The sequence below is a fragment of the Acomys minous genome (assembly GCF_964271855.1).
Source record: "Acomys minous genome assembly, chromosome: 8".
In the NCBI taxonomy this organism is placed as follows: domain Eukaryota; kingdom Metazoa; phylum Chordata; class Mammalia; order Rodentia; family Muridae; genus Acomys; species Acomys minous.
The window spans coordinates 79,755,349-79,760,421 of NC_140489.1; positions in this window are offsets into that span (position 1 = coordinate 79,755,349).

Below are 5,073 nucleotides of genomic sequence, written 5' to 3' on the forward strand. Positions count from 1 at the left end.
TGTGGATCACACCACATTCCCGGGGAGGTCCAATACTGCCCTTCCTGGCATTTATTCGTGATCTGTGTATACATGGCACAGCTGAGATGTTTTGCAGTGGTCACCATTTCTTCTGGCCTTATTCTTTTCATTTATTAAATATAAGTAAGTGTAACTGATGGCTTTAGGTGACAAAGTGCCTTGGCTCAGTTGCTCAGTTTCTCCAGAGCCAGGAAGAGGTAGACAGCCTGAACTGCTAGGGATCGTATAGTGGGCAGGGTCTTATGGATACCAGTTCAGCATCTCTTTAATAGCTTTTCCAGACCTGGGAAATATGCCACTGCTATGGTTTAGGTAAGGCTTGCCCAAAGATCCATGTAGTAAAGGCATGCCCCTGTGCCAGGGTGGTGCAGTTGGGAGGCAGTGGAACCACTGGAAAGTGGGGACTAATGGGAGGTGTTTAGGTTGTTGGAGGTTTGTCCTTGAGGGAGATTGTGGGACAGACTCTTTCTACTGCCCCTGCCCCTTGTGCCCTCGAGTAAATATTTCTCTCTGCCATTGCCATCTGGCACCCCCACCAGAATCCCAAAGCAATAGATCTTCCCAATCTTGGACTGGACGTTAAAGAACTGTAAGCCAAAGTAAGCCTTTTATCTTTGTAAGTTAATGGTTTCAGGTGTTTGAATACAGTAACAGGAAGCCGGCATGCAGCCATGTTTTGGATGGTATCTCACTGGCTCAGCTATCAGAGCTCTGGTAAAAACTCCTGTGTGGCTGGGCCTCAGGCTTATGGTCCAGGCTGTGCTCATCAGTGAGGCTTCCTGAGTCTGGAAGAGTAGGACACAAGGGACTGCTTCCAGGTGGGATTATGTCTTGGTAGTGGAGGTAGGGTGTGGCAGAGGGACAGAGATGCTCACCACATCAAAAAGAGCCTGTCACCAAACAGGTGGGAAGCTGAGTTCTGCTCATTGGCTCAAAGTCCAAGATTCTTTTTCACCCTGAGCCACATGGAGACTCTGTGAGCTATTAGTGTGCATTCCTAACTATGATTCCTATTTAACTCAATCATAGTGAAACTTACATGTCTCAACTGATAATTCACCATGCAAGGTAAACTTCACAACTGAGATCAGCAAGGTGTGCTAATCAGGTACAGAGCTCTGGCTTTGAACCCCAGCACCGTGTGCATATGTGTGCACATACAAGCTCAAGTATACATGCACACACACACATTCAATACACACACACTGAATTAAAAATCACTTGGTAGGTAAAAGAGGTTTAGACAGTTCTAAGATATTTACTCAACTCCCTGTTTGAGGTGGAAGTTACAATTGCTACCTGCTCAACAACCAGGCAACCACCATATTCTATGTTAGCCTCTGTGTCCTCATGGGGCTGACAGTATTCGCTGGATCTACAACTAAGCACGTGGCACGCAGCAGGCCTTTCAGATGGCTGTAGCTCCCAATGGGTACATTTCTCAAGGTGGGCCAAGGAGACTAGTGCTATAGATACAGGATGCTAATCTAGAAAGTCAGTATTGACTACTTTGTGGGCCAAGGGAAGGGCTTGCCAGTCACAGACTAATTGCACCTGGAAGAGATCATAAGGGACAAAGGCTGGCTCCTGAGTGACGTTGAGTACGTGTGGCCAGCATTACCAAGGCTAGTTATGGCCTTAGATCGCTTTCCTGTTGTGGAAATCACCGCATTCCTTTGTCAGTTCTTTGCATTGCTTTCTGTTACTTTAAAGCATAGGGTTCTGGTGATTATTATGGCCTGTGTTCAAATACTAGATTTTCTTGGCAATTCTTCAAAGAAATTGAATTATCTACTTACTGTGACATGCACTTGGTTACTCTTACAGCCTGTGACTTCATTGGAAGGTAACTGATCTGGACCTGCTCCTGACCTGAATGGCGTTTGTCCCCCTCTGAAATTTATGTTGGAACTTGATTGTCACTGTGGCACACTGGGAGGTGGGCTCCCCAGCTGTGTTTGGTGGTAGAGAGCAAAAATCCCACAAATAGATGGATGCTCTGACTGCTGAGGGAGTTTGGCCTGTGCTCCCTGTCTCCTGCGTGCACCCCCACTTACCCCTTGACTTTCTGCCACAAAGCGAAAAAACGTGAGGCCCTCAACAGAAGCCAAGCAGATGCCAGCCGGTTCCTTATCTTAAATTTTCTTGCCCCTGGCACTCTGGACTGCATAATTTTCTTTCCATCACCAATGGCCTAACCTTGATATCCTGTTAGAACAGCAGCAAATGAGGAATGAGACAGGTCCCAACTGTGCTCTCATCTGTGCTAACACCCTGGGGAACATGGCCGTGTTGGCATACAGTTGTCCCTGTAAGTCTGCCTCCTTCCTGCAATGTAAACGTTTGCCAATGTAAAAGTCTGCCATTCTCCATGAAGCGCTCCACTCGACACTGTCTGACAAACACTGTTGTGATAATATGTACCTCCGTTGCAGCAACAGGTCCGTGTTTCCCCTTAAGCACAGCGTGGTGGCCACCTGTGATAGGTAGGCTGCCAGCCGTGGCACACAGGCAGCGAGTTCAAAGCTGCTGCTTGGTGCTGCGGCATCAGCATGCCTGGGTGTCTGCCTTTTCCATTTAGCTCTTCTGCATGCATCCAGGACCCCTCCCTGCGACCAGTTGACTCATTTCCTTTCTATTCTTAAAGCCAGTTTCCTGAAAAGAAAAGATCGCTTGATTCATCTATCCGTGAAGTCTCTCGTTTAGGCAGAACTGACTGAACAGGGGCACATCAGACAATACCAGCCAGTTTCTGCACAGGCTCACTTGGTGAGAACTCAGCAAACTGGGTGAGGGAAGTTTAGGGCCACTTCCCTCCTTGGGGGTGATGACAATTTTCCTCAGGTCGGAGGTGGGAGTGACAGTGTGGTGGCTTTCATGATCGATGAATCTGAAATTCTCCCAGAAGATTGTGATGATGATACGGGGAAGGTAACTGTGATGGACTGGCGTCCCCTTCAGCATGGCTCTTCTCCACACTCGTTGGCTCTCTGAATGGTCTCAGAAGCCAAAGGGCAGAGTTGGTTTATGATCCTCAGGCAACTTTTGTGCTGTGGATATTGTGAGTGACTTTTACAGATGAGGGTGTCCTAGACATCCATGGACCTCAGGACTCCTCTAAAATGCAGAACATGCATTACAGTCCACACGGTGGGACCAGTGGTCTCTAGATTGGCATAGCAGTGAGGGTTGAACAGTCTCCACTCCTTTTGAAGGTCCGGGGCAGGAAGTAGTTGCCCTATCATCTTCCTCGGTGATTGGGAGTGGGTCTGTGGACATCCATCTGCTCCCCTCCATCTTATTTTAAGTAAAGTGTGTAGTGATGCACTGTTGAGACCTCCAGCCTCAAGCCAAAGGCCTGTAAAATTCCCAGGAGGCTCCATTTGGAAAAACCTGTCTGGGCGCATCGCTCTGGAGATGTGAGAAGTGCTGCTATTAACCTAGTGTATAAGCTTTTAACGAGCCGCAAGACATGCTAATCCCCCTTTCCTGATAAGATAAAACCCTTAACCACCAGGGTTGGCAGTAGGAGGGGATCTGATTGGAGGGCTGGCTGCACCAAAAGTCCCCTTTGCATATCTGAATGTCTCCAGATGGACAGAGTATTAAGGCAGCTGGTTGCTTCATCTCCTGGGGGAATATTAATCATGGACGTTAACTCCTGAACTTAAAGGATCCTATACAACCAGAGTTATTATAACCTTGCAAACCTTCAACTCATCGCACCGGAGCTGTGTCATAGTTCAGAGTTCATGACTTCCCCCATTAAATGAGAATCATAGAGGGCCGGAGAGATGGTTCAGAGGTTAAAAATACTTGTTGCACTTGAGGAGGACCAGGGTTTGGTCCCCAGGACCCACATAGCAGCTCGTGGCCACCTGTAACTTCAGTTCCTGTGGGCCTCTTTTAGCTTCCACAGGCACATATGGCATATATGTGTGATTTACACATATACATGCAGGCAACACGTTTACAAACATATACCTAAATAAATCTTTAAAGGAGTGTCACAAAAGAGTCAGCCCCCTCCCCCCCCCCCCGTGTGTGTGTGTGTGTGTGTGTGTGTGTGTGTGTGTGCGCGCGCGCGCGCGCGTGCGCGCGTGCATGTGTATTCATATGTGACTGTGTGTAGTTGTGTGTGTACGTGTGGATGTAAATGCATGTAAACACCGGTGGATACTTTTGGGGACTGTTCCTCAGGTACCATCCACCTTGTTTTTTGAGAGAGGGAGTCTAACAAGACTGGAAATTGCTGAGCAAGTTTGCCCAGCAAACTCAGGCATCCCCCCTGTTTCCACCTCCTCAGTGTGCACACTACCGCATCTGGCTTTTTATGCGAGTTTGGGGGATTAAACTCAGGTCCTAGTGTTTGCAAGACAAGCACTTTACTGAGTTACCTCCCTAGCCCAAAATATTGTTTTCAGTCTGGGTGAGTAACCCTAAGGTGACCTGCTCCCCTCTGGAGAAGACGTGACTGGTTAATGGAGTGGACTCTGCTAGTGCCAGATGCACTTGATAAAAAAGCCAACTCTGCCATTATTAGGTCAGGTCTGTTTCCTCCTGGGTAAAGGCTAATACTACACCTGCACAACAGCCGTGTGTGCACTCCATGCATGAGATGCTGTATGCATGAGATGTGCGAAGGAAATAGCTGCCAATTTCCTCTGGCTGGGGGGATTTCCCAGGGAAGCCTCAGACCTTCCCGGAGACCTCTGGAGCTGCCTGCACTCTGGAACCAACCCTTCCAGTGGAAGGTGACAGAAAGACCACGTGTGGGCACCCTGGATGTGTCCTCCAGCTCCACTCTTCTGCCAACAGATACACCAGGCCAAGCATCACTGGCTCCAAAGAAAACAGCCAAGGAAACAGCTGGCTCTGAGTACAACCTGGATGTGTGCCATTTATGGAACACAAAGTGCATAAAGCACGGGTTGGCAGAAGTGTCGAGCTTTTCTGTTTGATGTCACTGGGCCACTGTACGTATGGTAACTTGATGTCAACATACATACAATTCATGGAATGGTATGGAGAGCCCCCACCCCTACCTCGGCC